This window comes from Phodopus roborovskii, unplaced genomic scaffold (genome assembly GCF_943737965.1).
Source record: "Phodopus roborovskii unplaced genomic scaffold, PHOROB, whole genome shotgun sequence".
Classification (NCBI taxonomy): Eukaryota; Metazoa; Chordata; class Mammalia; order Rodentia; family Cricetidae; genus Phodopus; species Phodopus roborovskii.
Window position 1 is genome coordinate 728,571 of NW_026125562.1, and position 18,401 is coordinate 746,971.

General features: G+C 35.8%; 1 non-coding gene across 1 annotated transcript; it reads right to left on the reverse strand.

Annotated features, from left to right (window-relative positions):
• Positions 1 to 466: 466 nt before the first annotated feature.
• LOC127216906 (U6 spliceosomal RNA) lies at positions 467 to 568 on the reverse strand. The gene has a single exon (XR_007834054.1). It is a non-coding gene; the product is annotated as a U6 spliceosomal RNA (small nuclear RNA).
• Positions 569 to 18,401: the final 17,833 nt, after the last annotated feature.

An 18,401-nucleotide genomic window follows, 5' to 3' on the forward strand; every position in this document is an offset into this window, starting at 1 on the left:
TGTAGGTATGCACAAAATATTTAACCCTCTCAACACATCTGTGTGATCCAGATACTGAATATGAGTTTCAGGATTAATGGCTGCTCTCATATTCCTACATTAGCAGCCACATATCTTCACCAGTTACTTTCAAATTTTCTCTGCAAATTTTCTCTCTAGAATATACAATTCTTCATAACAAACTTGATTATATTCCAAGAATTCTCCCCTAAGACACATAACATCATAGATATGTACTGAGTACATGTCCTCTGGATTCAGAGGACATTCAGATTATTGCGATATGGATTTTCAAAATCATTCAATAGCTCATATACTGAATGACTGATGGCAGGACGACAGGGTTGAGATGTAGTATCTTTGGCAGATGATTGTATATTAACAGTATTGACCATATTAATGTTCTATTATTACTTATAGTCTAATAGGTATCAAAGCAAAATGCTGTTACCTAGTGACATTATTTTAAAATAGGGAATGTTTCTTGAATTTAAATACTATCTTAAAAGGGACCATGCTAAGATTCTCTGTATTGTTCTAAATTTAGTATATATGTGGCTGAGCAGGCTAGCTTGCTTATTAAAGTTCTGCCTGGCACATAGTAGCTACTATTCTCTCCATTAACACCTATCACTATAATATTTTGTTTGGTTAGCATACACATAACATCAACTGTCTATTCAGGTACTAAAACCTCAAAACAATGAATCCTTCTTTTAGTTGATGTAATACACTTTGCATCTATAATGTCCATATAATGCTCTCATGTGGCACTATTAGGGTGGTGGAAACTTTAGCATATGGGATTACTGAAGTAGTTCACTCATTGGGATTATGTGATCGATTTCTCTAATTACTCCTTGATCACCATGAGTTATGCAACTGTATAACATGTTTTGCCAAGAGGTATTATGTTGTCACAAATCAAACATAACACATATATTGGCTCAAGTTTTATAAACACACATTCTCTCTTGCTCTTTCTCTCTCTCAGATTTCTTTACTTTGTACAGATATGGGTATTTGAACAAATATTATTGCATTGACATGGTCTTTGTTAAAGTCTTTTACTCCAAAGCACTTAATTATAAATCTATTTTATATGGGTTAGACTTTGCCAAAGTTCGTTTTTCATTTTACACAGTTACTTGTCTGACATTATTGGGAAGTTTCCACTAGAAAGAGAGCTGTGAAAGAAACTGCAAAGATCCTTTATACCTCTGCGTCTACACGATTTGGAGATAAACAAAACAGAAACTTTAAACAAATGGATGTCTCATATATGGTATGCGAGTCATGCTTTAAAGAGTAATAAGCAACTGTGAATAGCACTACAGAACGATATTCTATATAAGACATTACAGTAAACTTCTCTATTAAAGAGACATTTGGGGGATGGTGAGATAGTGTGATTTAAAAATACAACTACCTGAGTCTGAAGACTTGAGTTTGATTCCCAGAGGCAACATGAAAGTGGGAGGAGAGAACCTACACATTCCTTCGAGTGATTCTCCAGAGAGTTTTCAAGGAACTACTCCATATAGAAGCTGTAAAACAAAGTCCACTGGATTTTCTGAGTGATTACGGGACACCATAGTATCAACATTACTTTTCTTTCTTTCTTTCTTCCTTCCTTCCTTTCTTTCTTTCTTCCTTTCTTTCTTTTTAATGTAAGCTGAGATTAGCAATGACAAGAATAAGACAAGAATCTGACAATGGTGTAAAGAGGAAAACACCTGTAGGGCCACCCAGAACTTCCAGGAGGTAATGTCATCTCAATATTCAGACAGCATTATTAAGTTTGAGGAAGACCTTGGTAGGCAAGACCAGATGCAGAGGGACAAACTCGTGAAAAGTTTTATTAGAAAGGGGAGGGAAGGGGGGAGGAAAGAGAAAAGAGGTAATGAGACACAGAGAGAGGACAGAAGAGAAGAGGAAGACAGGGAAAGTCCTGTCTGTCCCAGGGAAACAACAGGAAAGAGAAAGTTAAAAGAGAGCATAAGTGGGCAGAGGTCATTCTTTTAAGGGGTCCTTTGCACCAGGACTGACCAGGGTACTGCCTGACAGCATTTTGCCAGGTGACAGGAGCAAGTCAGCATAATGCCTGGATCTGTACAACAGTGACAGAAGCTGATGGGAGCAGAGGATTAACAGTGTAAGACAGTGATAAAAATCCAGAAGGATGACATGTAATTTTTGGACAATTAATCACATGACAATGAAGATGATTGGTCAACTAAAATGAGGATAAAAATATAGAACAAAAGCAAGATTTATTTTCACTGAAAATTAATAACATGGGGAGAAGACTCAGGGTTAAGAATATTTGCTGCTCAAGCACAGTGAACTGATTTAAGATCTCCACAACCTATGTAAAAGTACAGTCAATAGCTGCATAAACCTGTAAGCCAGTGATGTAGGAAAGAAACAGAAGGGTCACTGGGGCTTTGTGCCCATCATCTTAGATCTAGGATTGCAGTGATAGTCACAATGTCAAAGGAATAAGGCAGAATGTTATAGAGCAATACACTGTCCTCTGTGAATGCATGGGTGTACTTGTCTACACATGAACATGTATAGATGCCACACACATACATCATGAATTCATTAATACATAAATAATTATGAGTAAAACTGTTAAAACAAAATGAGGAACATGTTAATATGATCAAAAAATAATACTGCAAATGTGGAATAGTAAAGATACAAGTGTCAGTGACCACAATTTCTGAAATGCTCTTTATGAGATTGTAGGCAGGTTCAAACAAAAGGTGTGGCCCAGGCTGAGGTCTGGGTGATTCAGGTTAGACAGATTACATGGCTTAGACTATATTTTAAGATATGACATACTCTGATATGTTGCCATGATCTGTTGAGGTCAATTATTTGGCTAAGCAGCATCACAAAACATTTAGCAAAATTAAAGTATGCTTAAAAAATGAAAGAATAATGATTCTAAATACCATAAAATTATGAGTAAATGAATCTGTAGTTGTACATAAAAAGTAGGATTGTGGATTCAAATTATTTCTCTTTTTTAAACATGAGTTGATAAATTGACTATGTTTCCTGTCTTCTACTCTTTTAATTTTTCCTTTGTAAAGAGAAAATTTTCCAGTAATTAATGCCCACTTTTCAGTACAATATATACATTTTAATATTTTAACTGCTATAAAGATTTGTAATGTATTCTACTATTGGTCAAAATGAAATTATGAAATACAGAAAAAATATCAATCTAATAGAACCCAAAGAGCCACAGAAAGGATAGGACAAGTGTCAACAACTGTACATGGAGGATATTTTTTTCTCCTTCCTGCTATCTTCATCCTGGCATCTGGGGTATATGACATTGGATCCATGTGCTAATTTTTGGTTCTACCCTCTTGTGAGTATGTTATATTTAAGCAAGAAAGACAAAAGTCAGCCACAGCCTTTCCTGTACATTCTAATGACTCCAGATTCAACCACCTGGCATTTATTTTTGGTTGTAATTGGGAGATTATATAACCTACTAGAAATATAATTGGTGACACTACAGTTCTGGGCATTGTACATCTAAGGTTAAGATGTAATTGAAATGTAAATATAATATCAAATCTGGTAAGAGACAGTAAGTTTTCAGTTTTGCCTATAAAGAAATGAAACAAAAATCGAAGAGAAACTTTATAGCAATTCACTTAATAACTCAGTAAAAGCACAGAGCTTTTCAGTGAAGGGTATCAAACCCAAAATTATGTTATTGTGCTTATTATTATTTCTTTCCAATAATGCAATATGATTTATTTCAAATCAGTGGATTACTTCATTTTTGGAAAGGGTCTCACACTGGTATGAAACTCTCTGATTAGACCACACTGGCCAGAGCTGCAGGGATCCACCTATCTCTTCTTCACAGCTGGAAGTGCAGTCCACTGTCACTATAATTGACTGTCTTGTTACCTTAGATTCTTGGGATTAAACTCAGGTTCTTGTGCACAAATACAAGCAATTATCCAATATGAGCTTTCTTCTGAACTCACTGATAATTTCTCTAATTATTTTTAAAATATACATTTCTTTTTCTTTTTTTATTTGATTTTTTTTTTTTTTTTTGGAGATAGGGTTTCTCTGTGTAGCTTTGTAGACCAGGCTGGCCTAGAACTCACAGAGATCTGCCTGCCTCTGCCTCCAGAGTGCTAGGATTAAAGATTCCTGGCCATCATTTTTTTTTTTTACTTTCTAAAACATTTTTAATTAAATATATTTAATCATATAATATTATTCCCCTCCTCCAAGTTCTCTCCAGATCTCCTCCTGTTCTCTATGTCAATTCCAATGAGTACGAGTAAAGACCATTACCCAAATCTTTGCTCAAAGTAAGCCAGCTTTATTTTCTGTCAAACAGGGCTAACTCTAAAGTTGGGTTTGAATAACCAAACATTGAACACAGTAAAAATTGAGGCGTATATACACCCAAAAAAACTGCAATGCTATGAGGTTTTCAAGAATTGGGGAATTGCCATAGTGAGTTTCCTAATTTAGGAGTGGAAACTTGGCTGAACTTTTTAAATTATTTGTCAGAACATTTTATCAGGGTATAGTCAAGGTGTAAATCAAGCTCCATACAGTAGGAAGCATGTAAAATCCAAGAAACAGGTTAAAGCATAGTCAGCTTGAATTTTTCAGCAAACAGAAATGAATGTGTTCTGAACTTATACAAAAAGACTTTCATCCTTAAATTGGACTCAGTCTAGTCCACCTACCCACACAACGTTAATTTTTTTTTCTCCAAATAAACCAAAAGAAAAAAAAATACAAGCCCCACCAAGAAAGAAAATCAAAGACCACCCAAAAGGAAAATTTAAGGCCAAAAAAATCAAACTGTAACCAAACACACACACACACACACACACACACACACACACACACACACACACACACACACAGCATAGGAACCCCAAGGCCAAGTTCTCAGCACAAAGTAGATAAAGGCGATTTATTTTCCCCAGAGACACAGGGCATAGGGACCAGGGTTACAAAAAAAAAAAAAAAAAAAAAAAAAAAAAAAAAAAAAAAAACAGAAAGAAAGAAAGAAAATAAGAGACACAGGAAGGGACCTAGACCTAGGCACTTCAGGTCCCAGACCCAGAGACCTTGCCCAGCCCAGCACAGCACAGCAGGGAGCCTGCCTGTGGTCTAGGTCCCTGAGGCTGTGGAGCTAGTGGCCTTGGCCAGAGGGGAGTTGAAGAGCAGGGATTTAGGAAGGTCTCATTTGGAGGGGACAGGGATTCACTGTATTTATGAGCTTGGACCAGAATGTAGATTCTGAGGAAACATATGCATCTGGGTGCTTGATTTGCTAGAGCAGTCTGTAGTTGATTTGAAATTTGTAATTTGTTGGGACAGATAGACTATGGAAAGAGGCAACATTAATGAGTTTAGAAAGAATATTTGTCATGCTCCTGGTAGCTGGGAAGAGAAATCCCAAGACCAAGGAAAGGGGAAGAGATCCCAGAAAATGTGGAAGAGATTCTACCCTTACAGAGAGCAATAGGAGAGAAAATTTAGGCTGTTGAGTGAAGGGAAACTTGTTTGGGGTCTTAGAGAATACTTGTGTGGATGGAGGGAAATTTAGATTGTATGTATGAGGTTAATGGGGAAAACTTTTACCTGAAAGAAAGGTCTGGTTGTGTTAAGAATATAATTTAAAAGGCTTTAGTCAAATAGTGAGAAAGAGAGTATATAGCAGATTTTGGAGGTTGCTGTGGAAAAGCTGAGAGTGTTTGGCTTTTGCTCAGAAGGGGGAACTTGCCTGGTCAAGAGGAAAGTGAATGAAATGTATGGGGAAAAAGGTCTTTGAGAGTATGGGAAAGGAGTGCAGAAGATGTGAGGACATTGAGGCAAAGGAATACATGTGCCCAGATTGAAGGAAGAACAGGTAAGGAATGTAAGTAATGAGTTTTTGATAAGAGTAGTTTAGAAGGACAGAATCCAAAACAGCAGACAAGACTTAGGAGTTGAGGGAGGTAGTGATGGAAATAGATTATGAGAGGGAATCCCAGAGTTTGTTTGTTGGTGCTGCTGTTGTTGTTTTTAGATTTAAAGTTGAGCAGAAGGGCTGCAGTAAAAGTGTATAGACAGGAGGCCAGCTGTGAATGTAATTGTCTAGAGATTTGGAGAGGTAAGCTACAGGGGCAAATGCCAGTTTTAGGAAATGTTTATGTATTTTGGAAGTGTAAGCATGGAAAGGGTGTAGGCAGCTGGAGTATAAAGGAGAACACTCCATGCATAATGTCTAACATGTCTCTCTATATATATCTGTTCCCATCTGCTTCAGGAGGAAACCTCAATGAGATCAAGCTATACTACTATCACATACATGTAGGGAGCATAGGTTGGTCCCATGCAGGCTGGATCATTGTGAATCCATAGTCTTTGAGCTCATATGAGACAGGTTAGTTATTTCTGTAGGTTCCCTCATGATGATCTTAAACTCCTGGATCATACAATCCTTCCTCTCTATCTTCAATAGGATACCCTGAACTCAACCCAGTACGTGGCTTTGAATCTGTGCATCTGTTTCTATCAGTCATGGGATGAAGGTAATTGGGTAGTTGTGAATCTAATTATAGGAGGTGGCCAGTTCAAGTTACCTATCCACTATTGCTATCCACTATAAGGCCATCCTTATAGATTCCTGAGAATTTTCCTTGTACCAGGTTTCTATCTGATACCAAAATTGCTTTCATTGCTCTACCCCTTTAACTCTTTTCCAGCTCATCTCCTGCCTAAGATGCTCATTCTGACTGGTGTAAAATGTAAGACAGAACCTCAGAGTCATTTTGATTTGCATTTTCCTTATGGCTGAGGATGTTGAATATCTCCTTAAACTTTCTTTCTAAATTGAAATTCTTTTATTGAGAATTATCTGCTTAGCTCTGTACCCCATTTTCAAATTGCTTTATTTATTTATTTATTTATTTATTTTTGAGGTGTAGTTTCTTAAATTATTTATATATTTTGGAGATCAGATGTGGAGTTGGTGAAGATCTTTCCCCATTTTTAGGCTGCCATTAGACAGCATAGTAAATGAATAGATTAACAAAAACAAATGCATGCATTAAAATATATGTAGTAGTTCTTTTCAGAAATTGATCACAGAATTTAAAATATATATTTGTACAAATGAAAAGGTACAAGTATTAAACTATTATAAAAGATAATAGTTTGCATTGTTGAATTTTCTATAATGCATTGTTAAAAGTCTGATATAAACACTATTTTTTATAATTACATAGTATTTTTAAAATAATATACTCCATTAGAAATCCATTTCTAGCAGGGGTGTTGGTATGCACACATTTAATCCCAGCATAGGGAGGCAGAGGCAGGAGGATCTCTGTGAGTTCAAAGCCACCCTAGTCTACAGAGCTAGTTCTAGGACAGGATCCTAAGTCACAGAGAAACCATGTCTTGAAATACAAAACAACAACAACAAAATCCATTTCTAAATGTATTTCTGGGAGTTCGGTGCTCAGAGGTTGAAAATATAATAAGAAAAGGTACACATAAGAGTAAGAGAGCAAGAGCTTCACCAGTCTCTGAACTATATTATATGAATTTTCTTGGTGATTTGAGGCAAATATTAATTTAAAACCAGTTGATTTTGTTATTAAAACAAAGTGAGAAATGAATTTTTGAACATACATTAAACTTTATAAAGTCCATGAATATAAATTCCCAATTTACATAATGCCAATCCGTTTTTATTATGTTTTCCACAGCCATCATAAAAGAATTGCTGTCATAGGAACACCAGCATAGCAAGCACATCCCATCCATTGTTAAATGTTTCTCTGAGTTCTATGAAAATTGCATTTTATTTCTATTTCTAAGGAATTCCAACCCCTTGGAAGGCTGATGATTCTTTTAAAAACATTTGTAACTTTGATCTGGAAAAAAAAATTGGTTATTATTAAAAATAGGGGAGGAGGCAGAGGCAGCTTACATTGTTATGAGAGGTGATCATAAATGTATCAGCTGTCACCGGGTTGTCCCCACTAGACAGTTCAATACCTGCTCAACTTTTGCTGCTGGCTTTGTTGATCTCTGAGTAAACTGTGCTGTACGCACATTGTCAGAAAGAGCCTGACATGTCATTAGTACTGACCTCCAGGATGAAAATCTCAACCTGAAACCAAACAGCACAGATCATTTTCACTAGAGTTCAAATTCATCTTCACACCTTGCTACTTATACTTAACCTTGGACAATGAACACAGAAAGAAAGCATTTGATGAACTCTGTGATCAGCTCACAGAACCCTAAAGCTAAGGAATACACACACACACACACACACACACACACACACACACACACACAGTCTGCATTCCAAAGAGCTCAATATGAGCTTTTTGTAACACAGACAAAACAAAGCCTTCACAACCAACAGCTGGATTAAGTATTTCATGGTCATGATAGGGTTCCAAGTGGACCCACCTCAGTAGCCTTGTTGTTTTAATGCCTTTTTAGCTCAGAAGCATCAAACACCAACTTCCAGCAGAGTCACAGATACTGCCTTGCTTGCCAAGCTCTCTGATGTTGCTTTGCCCAGCTGCTCCTGACCTCACTTGAGCTCAGCATGTGTGGGGAAATACACAACACATGACCTCTACCATGTGCACTCCTGCAAGCAACAGGATGAGCAAGTATCTACTGAAGCTCTCTGCAGTGAGGCATATGAATTAATTTTCTGGCATTTGCTTATCAAACACTGAAATGGTAAGCCATTTGTGGGGAAACAATCACCTTCCAACCTCCCATAATGCTCAGTGGCACAATACTGCTCTTTTCATCTGGGGAGGGGTGGGGGTCAAAGGATTGACCATACAACATGTAATCACTTAAAATCACCAACACAACGGGTGTTGAATTGTTTCAGAGTATGTGTCATATGTTATATCCTATTTTTATTTTTTCAACTAATTTTTTTTTCAGAAATGTATTTTCAGAAATAAAGTATTACTTTAAATACTTAAATATTTGGAAGTATATTTCTGTATTTTAATATGTGGATTGATTTTATTTGCAGAAGCAGACAGCACTTTTCAGCAAAGAGTACCAGCAACACTCATAAGAGAAATAAATCAATGAATATCCTTGATTCTGACTCATACATGGATCAAGCAGTGTCCTTTTTATAGCCCTGGATATGGAAAGCAAGTCTGCCTCCAGTGAATACTGGTATAAGACCTCAAATGCTCCACCACTGAGTATACCTGGGATCCTGAAAGGCATAAGCGGCCAACTCACTAGTGAATTGAGCCATCAGTTATGGGACAGCTCATTCTGTGCAAAGACTCTGGACAGCTGGTCGAGGAACGTGGCAGAGTTGCATGTGGTGACAGGCTCTGGAGACAGTGAGTACATTAGCAGCATGATATGTATACAATGACTCATATTTTTCCCCTCTCAGCCATCCTCATATAAATAGTAAAAGCCTCAACTATAATAAGTGAACATAGATGTGAACTGCCAGTGATATATTTTCCTCAACATTGGGACATTAATGATAATTTAGTGGAAGTCATATGGCAACAGAATAGATAGCAAAAAGGCTTTAAAAGCAGACAAGCTATGATATATATATATATATATATATATATATATATATATATATATAGTGACCTTCAGATGGTTGCTGAAAACTCTTTGGAGTCAGTTTCTCTGCTGTAATAATATGAAAATTACTTGACTGTGGTAAAAATCATAAGTAATATGTTAAATTTTAAATACACTGTCACTGGAATATCAAAGACGGATTTGATTGTATGAGTCTACATTTCAAATATTATGTTGTCCTTGATGCTTGATCTAAACTTAGATAAATGCTAATAGTTATGACATATTAACTTTAAGTTGCATAATTTCCATCCTTAGTTTCCTAAGAACAGGTTATCTCATTTGTAGCTAATTAAGCTATGTATTTATTTAATGTTCTGTTTGTTCTAAGTGTGAAGAAAATGCTTCAGTGGCAGAAGCCTACCACCAGGAGGAGCCCTATAGTCCTTGATGAGTTTTCTCTTTCTTCTTTTTCTTTGTGTGTTTTTACAATAAACATTTATTAAGTTACAATGTTCACAATGTTTTAATTCAGTCCTTAAGTCAATCTACAAAGAACTGTAATATGAAAGCTAATGACTAATAAATAAGAGAAATGTATCCATAAATTTGCAAAAATTCTTAATAGGATGGAATAATTTTAATTCATAAGAGACATTACACAGATGGAAGGCCGTTATTTCCCTGAATTTCTTAGACTTCTTATATCATCTACTTCAGATTTGTAGGATACATTGTCCTAGGGCGTTTAACACTCATGGAATTAGCACAAAGGTAAGGCCTATTTGTATATGAAAAAGTTGAATTCACTAAAAAGGCTGAAATGTGTAACTATTTATTTCTGCTCTGGACTGAATTGTCTTAAGAATTGAACACAGAGCTCAGAATATTAGTCAAACACAGTACATTTTGTGACTAGGTACTCCAGGATAATGGATGTTTCATGTATAAATTTTAAGGACTATCCATAACAGTCAAAAGTTAATTCTATAAACAATTTTCTTCTCATAGGGAACAATCAATGTATGTTGAGACTCAGTTTAAATCTTGGATCTTTCATATGCTAATTGTACTAGCTATTATAATTTTTAAATATTTCTATACTCTTTTTTCTTGTTGATTTAATACAATTATGAAAAGAGATTATAAAAACACACTCTTTATATGTGAATGGACTCTGGTAACAATCAAGTACTTGTTACTTGACAAATATAATTTGGGGTTCTTAAATATAATGTTGAAAATAATCTCCAGCCTTCAAAAACTATAATTTAGAACATGAGGGGGCATAGGTAAGACACCAGAACACACCGGAGAAGCAAGTTGTGAGGGATTCTAGAGACATAGAAACAGAGTCAGAAATTGCTTCTTATGGCCATGTTTATTTTTTTTCCAGATAGTCTCTTTTTGCTGGCAGAGAACAGATGTGCAGCTCCTTTAAGAGAAGACTTTCTAATTAATGTTGGTGGCACAGATGGTACAGAAAGTTCCTCTATGGAGCATTTGAATGGGGTTTGTGGGAAGAACGATGCAAGTTACTTGATGGTGGAATAAACCTAATTCTTCCCAAATTTGGGGCAGTAAACATGGCTCCCAGAGCTGGTAGTAAAAGACCTCCTCCAGGTTGGAAAGCCAAGTAGGCAGAGCCAGGAGCCAAATCTGTTGCTTTGGTACTAGCCAAGCCCACTTAACATTTTAAAAACTTTTCCAGCCCCAAAAGGATTACAGATACACAAAAAGGACAGATTCAGACAAAAATGGCCTCTAAATGGGTCACAGTGTATTTGATAAGTATGCATGGGTTTGGGAGAGCAAGGATAGAGGATAGACAGAGTCACAGAGAAAAAGAATGATTTATGGATAATAAATTGTGGAGGAGAAATAGAGTAATAAAAATGATTATGGGCCATGTAAATATGACTGAGAGTCTGTATTATGTGTACTATTATATTTTCTTTGATTTTTTTTCACTGTTAATCAACTAACTGAAGAGAAACATTTGATTGTAGGGGCTGTAAAGCTAAATCAACATATATATTTTAAAGGTATCTTGACTTCAAAATTTGGATCTAAAGATATGTTGCTTTGGAAAATAAGTTCTGTTTTTATATCCACATAGGATGAGAAGCTAAGAATTCCTTCCAGGTTAACATGGTTTGATCCAATATGATGCCTTTGGATGGACTCCAATGAGAGTGATGGCTCAGGTTTTCTAACATCCAGAACGGCTTCAAGGTAACTGTAACAATACAGCCTCACACAGTAATACAAGCAAGTTTAGAAATAATTCTAAATTATTTCAGGATCACATTAAGATTACCATCATCCCTATTCAGCAGAAAGTAATATAGAAAACTATGCTCACATACCCAAAAATTTGTTTATAAATGTTGGTTTTCATTTAAATAGGTTTGGTTATAAATAATTAATGGTCATATTCAATCTCTTTCTAAAGAAAAAATGGGATATGATACAGAGATCAATACTTTATATTGGTATGGTTTTGGAATATTGATATAAATTTAAGAACAATTTTGTTAACTATATGTATAGTTCTACTCTTGTTTAAGGTATTATGTTTAAGCAGCTCATTTAAGAATGTAATATATAGTTAAATTACAAATCAATAATCATCTATAGCAATTAAACTTATATAGTCATATTAGGTTTTCTAGATATACAGAAATATATTTCAGATGAATAGGTAATCTTCAAACCCTTTCAAAACCTATGGAATATAGCACTTAAAATGTTTTAAGAACTTAGACTTTTCTTGATTGTAAGACACATCTGCTACTGGCAACACCAATTACTTCAAGAAGATGATGGGCATTGAAAAAGCTCCTTATGGAGTCTGCTTTCAAAATAGCAAGATTACCCTTTTGCTGTTACCTGGATTGCTTGACTATATGCTGCATAAAATGGAGATGCAGGACTTATAGAAAAGTACCTACTAAACTTGCCAAAACAAAATGAGACAGTCCTTCAGTGATCCTGTTTCACAGAAGAAACTGTCAGACATTCTACAAGATACAGAGGAAAGTGACTGACAAACTGCCCATATGGTTGGGACAGTTTCAAATTGCATGTTTCACTGAGAAGTCTACCAGACACTTTAGGCCTATAGGCTAAAAATGGTTGCCCCAACGTTACAAAAGGACTTTGGAAGACTGTCAAGGCAGCCAGTTATTTCTGTAATTTGTAGATATTTGGAAGTTGTTTACAATGTACTTTGTGTTTATTTAGGTTAATATTATATCCCTCTGGTGTTTTTGGTGGTGTTGAAGCCTAGAGTTATGAGTTGTTATAATTTTCCTCAGTTATGATGAAAGATAAATTAGATATGAAACTTTAGATTCATAAAGGTAGATAATAGAGTATTTTCTTTAAGTTTGCCAAATGCAAATAGACTTGCTTGATACCTGTTTTGTGATATGTAATTTTACAATGTCAAATTTAAACCTTCCTTTTTAATTAGGCAGATATGGGGAAATGGAGTGGGAAGTCCTTCTGTATGCTGTGAATATGTGCTGCTTTATTGGTTGATGAATGATGCTGTTTGACTCATGGCAGGGCAGAATATAGAAAGGCAGGAAATCCAAGATGAAATAGAGGAAAAAGGTGGGTTTGAGAGCAGATGCCAGCAGCTGCCAGAGAAGCAAGATGTGAAGTAATAAGTGGCTTCATGGTGATACATAGATTAATATAAATGAGTTAACTTTAGTTGTAATAGCTAGTACATAAAATCCTGAGCCATCAGCCAAATATATATAATTAGTAGAAGCCTGTGAGTGGTTATTTGTGAACTGGTGAAGGAGAGAAATGTCTTAGTTACAATCAATCCCTGCAGCAACCCTGCATTGCAGAAGAGAGGGTATACCTCTCCCTTCCTTCAGCCCTTTACAGTCGAGTTTCCTGCACTCGGGTTTTTTCTGAACACCTTTCTAGGCCACAAACCCAGGCCAGCTCAGCCATCTTGAGACCCATTCAGGGCTCGGACCTTCACAGTTGCCATCACCAGGTATCGAAGTTGGACACCCCATAGCCAATATTAGCAGCAGGTGGGAAAGACCTATTTCAAACAGCTGCAGTTGCTTCTAGCCAGGCCAGTGTAGCACAGATGACTCTCTCAGATGATTCTGTCTGGTGCTCGCAAGTATTAGGGAGGAAGCTGATCTCTGGCTGCTTGGCCACCCTTACCCATCCCAGTCTGCAGGTCACTGCAGCCAACCTGGTCCATACTCACTGCTAGCATGCTGAGCCAAGGTGTTTGTTGGTTTTGCTCCTGGATGTTTCCCTCCAGCCTTGGTGCCATACCTCCTCCATCTGCTGGTGGAATATCCTCACTAGATCTGATCACCTTCGTACAACCTTGTCCTTAGAGCATTAGTGACAGAGCTTCTAAGACATTTGAAAAAAAAATTAAATGGAAAACTCGTCTATACTAAATAAATAAATAAATAATAAAGAGGAAAAAGGGGAGGCCAATTATAAAATCGTTTCCAAGTGTAAAATCTGAAATATCAAAATGCAGAGAATTAGGAGCATGTTTACTGGTACTATTGACAGGGTACAAACTGAAAACTTTAATGAGGGGATAAATAACTTAGCTGGGATAGACTTAATGTCACTCATAATTATTATCAGTGTGGTAATTCATATTTTACCCTTAAAATATGATTTGATACATATGCCAAATATGGCAAATTGACTGATGTGTTACAAACATTAGAAAACTTAAGATCCGTAAGACACATGGCTTAGAAATGGTTACTAATAATATATACAAGCCTTACAAATGCTAATGAACATATTAAAAATTGGCTGCTAAAATGCAAGATTTGCGAATACTTATTAATAAAAATAACAAAAATGTGACTGGTAAACTACAAGCTTTGGAAAAAGTTACTAATAAAAATATTAAGACACAGACAGAGGAGTTTAGGGCAATACATAGTTCATTGCATTATTAAATTGAAGAGGAGTGGCCCTAGGTTATCAGAAAGCAAACTTTAATTTTTCCAGTCACAGGAATAACCACCAAATGACAGGTATTTCCAAGGCTTTGGAAGAAGTTGCTGGAATCCTGTCAAAATGTTAGACTTAAGGAAGCAATTGTTTTATATGATAAGCATTCAACTTTTATGATGCAGCTGTTAAAGTCATGAGCAAGTAGTAACAGATTTAGTATACAAGAATGGATAGACATGGTTACAGCAGCAATAGAAGCTGGTTCTTAGTTATAATGGAAGAATTTGTCGAAAGATGAGGCTCAGGTCATCAAACAACAAGTAGAACTAGAGGTATTGAAGTTTCCCAACATCAATTTCAAAATGAGGGCAGTTATGCTGATTTGCAAAGACAGTCTATATATTTGAAGAACACATATTGGTTCTGTGTCACATAGTAGTTTTTAATGGTTGGCAAAGGTTGAAGAAGCCAAAAAGAGGACTGAATCATTTACTAATATTATACATGGCCCAAGGAATGCCTTCACTTATTTTTGTTTACAAAGATTGACTTCAGCTGTGAATAAATGATATAAGAACCAGAAATTAGACAAACATTAATTAAATCTTTGGCTTCTGCAAATGTTAATTGACAGTGTAGTAAGGTGATCAAGACTTTAAAGGTTATATGAACACACAGATATGAATGGATCTGTAAAAGAGTACATATTGAATGTCATACTCATAATGATACTTGGATAAGAGAGGTAATTTTAGGAAAAAGCAAAATGCCAGCTTTTATATTTGTGTGTGTGTGAGGGGATGTCATCCAAAAAAGTGATTGTAAGCAAGGGATTTCTGGAAAGATTTTCTTTTTTTTTATCCAAACAGAAGGCCCCAGGTTAGTGCAGTATTTAAAACATGTGGCAAAAGCTGATGTTAGATTGTGGTGATAAGGGAGAAACATGGTAATCTTTCTTTTGTCATCATGAAACTCGTTGGGTGGCCTCTCACAGAACTCCAAGTCAAATTTGGTTCAATAATTCCCTGTCACCATGGAAGAAACTCCTACACATAGAAAGGAAAGACGTAATGCTTGCTGATAAAAATCATACTACTTTATATGACAGAACAGCTTTAGCAGGTAAGACAAAACTTTTGGGAGAGGTAGCAAAACAAGTATTTTGGCAAATTTCTATAAATGATTAAAGACCAAAGTTAAAAATATGAATAAATTTCATTGAAATTGAGGTTTAGTACACATAGGGGCATATGTAACAATGATTGCACAAAAATCTTGGCATTGAAATTGGCCTTTTCAGGAGTTAAATATTCAGACTCTAGGGACTGGAACTTTATCTCAGGTGAAACAAAGTACAAGATGATTCAAATGAGTGCACAATAACAGAAGAACAGAGATAAAAATTAAAACCACGTGTGGTTAATGTAGCAAAAACTTTATATGGACATGATTTATTACAGCAATGGAGAGCACACACAGATCGACATTCCTCCTCAGAAATAAGGCATAAAGTAGAGAATGCTTTTTAGATAAATATAAAAAAGATATTCTAAAGAGCCATAACAGACTACTTGAGTTGTACATAAACAGGGCACAATAGCTAGTGATCTTTCAAAGGTATCCAAAGCCCTACCTTTAGAAGGGTTAACTGACAAACCTATCTGGTTGGAACAATAACCTTTAACATCAGAAAAATCACAGCATTGAAACAGATGGGGCAGGAGGAGCTAAATGATCAAGATATTGAAGAATCTAGGCTTGGGATTATCCTATATTTGTCAGTAAAGTGAAATCTGGAAAATGATGAATGGTAGCAGATTTGAGAGCCATAAAATAATTCAGCCAAAGAGCTGTTTACAGCCTAGAATTCTTCTGCCTTCTCTATTGTGTAAAAGATGGGCAGTTATAGTGATTGATTTAAAAAGATGGCTATTTTATTATACAGTTAAAGAACAGGATAGAGAAAATTTTGCCTTCACGATATCTACTTTTAATAATTCCCAGCCCATTAAACAGACTTAGTAGAATGTTTTCTGACAAGTAGTGTTAAACAATCACACCCAATATTTACATTTTGTGCAATAGCCATTGGAAATAATATATATATTTTATATAGACAATATCTTCCTATTGTTAAAAACACAAATACCTTAGGAAAAAAACTGTTTGAAGAAGCAAAGAAAACATTAAATTGCTGGTGATTAAAAATTGCTCCTGAACAAAAAACAAAAACAAAAACAAAAAGAATGAAATAAGCAAACAAACAACAACAAAACAAACCAAAGTGGAGACTCTATCAATTACACCTAGAATATAAAATTGGCTTCCAAAATATTCAATCGCAAAAGGTACAAATCGTGAGATATCAATTGTAGGGAGATATTGTAAGACCCTCAGAATGAGGAGTCTCCCAGTTTTGGTCGGTATCCCAAGAACTCAATTTCCAGTAGTTGCTGCAACATGCAAGAGGCTTTAATGAACAGGAAACATTTGTGCAGGTAGGTTAGAGAGAAGCAGCCTCCCCCAGGGTACCAGTGTTTTTAAAGGCAAAATCCACAAGCTTAGGGAGGGGGTGGGACCCTCTGTCCATTGAGTAAGTGACCCTCTGAGGCTGGATGGTCTCACTATTAGGGTCAACAGACCTTAGGGCCTCAGGGTGTGATAATTAATCTTGTCTAGGCAAATGAGAGGTGCAGTTATCTCTTTGTTTCTTAAGGACCCTATTCACCACCTGCTGACTCTTGGTATCTTGTTATCTCAGGGCCTTGTGAGGGGAAGTTAGCAAATTCCAAGGAACAGATATTGGTTTCCAGGTTATTCATTCATTTCATGTGAGAGGTTTCTTTAACTTTACTTTTTGTCTTTCAATAATAGCCAGTTACATACCACAACTGGATTAATAACATAGGAGCTAAATAATTAATTTCAAATTTTACTAGGTGGTAAGGATTAACTTGTCCAAGAAAATTATCAGGCTCTGGTTAACTTGGATCTAGAGCTTTATTGTAACCCCTAGTCATTCTACATTCTCCTCGTTTTCTGATAAGAACTTTTATGCACAGAAAACATAATTTACAGTGGATATATTTTGCCACACACAACAAATATTAATGACACAGAAAAGATTTCTGAATTGATTCTGAAAGGAAAATTGAGACTTGATAAATAAACAGGAATGGATTCTAAACCAGCCAGGAGGTGGTGGCACATGCCTTTAATCCCAGCACTTTAATTCCAGCACTTAGGAGGCAGAGGCAGATGGAACTCTGTGAGTTCAAGGCCTGCTTGGTCTGGAGAACAAGTTCCAGGACAGGCTCCAAAATCTAAAAAGAAACCCTGTCTTGAAAACAAACAAACAAACAAAACAAAACAAAAAAACCCAAAACAAAGAAAGAAAACAAACAAAAACAAAACAACAACAAAACGAACAACAACAAAACAAACAAACAAAAATAAAACAAAGTAATGGACCCAACAAAGATTGGAGAATACTTTTCAGTAATGCTGAAATTTTCTCATTACAGGCAGAAAATGAACACTGGCAAAGGGCTTGCATTAAATCTTTTGGGAGAGATTAACTACAAATATCCCAAAACCAAGATATTTCAATTTATTAAAACAAAACAAAACAAACAAACAAACAAAAAAAAAAACACTTGAGTCATTCCTCATATTGTTCAGGGAACCCCAATATCCAGAGCCCCTACCACTATTTACTGACGTAAATAATTCAAGAAAGGCAGGTTATAAGTCAGGAACAACAACTCAGACTTATATGTTATTCTCATGGTACTTTTAGATACTATAGAACTTCTTAATATTGTCAT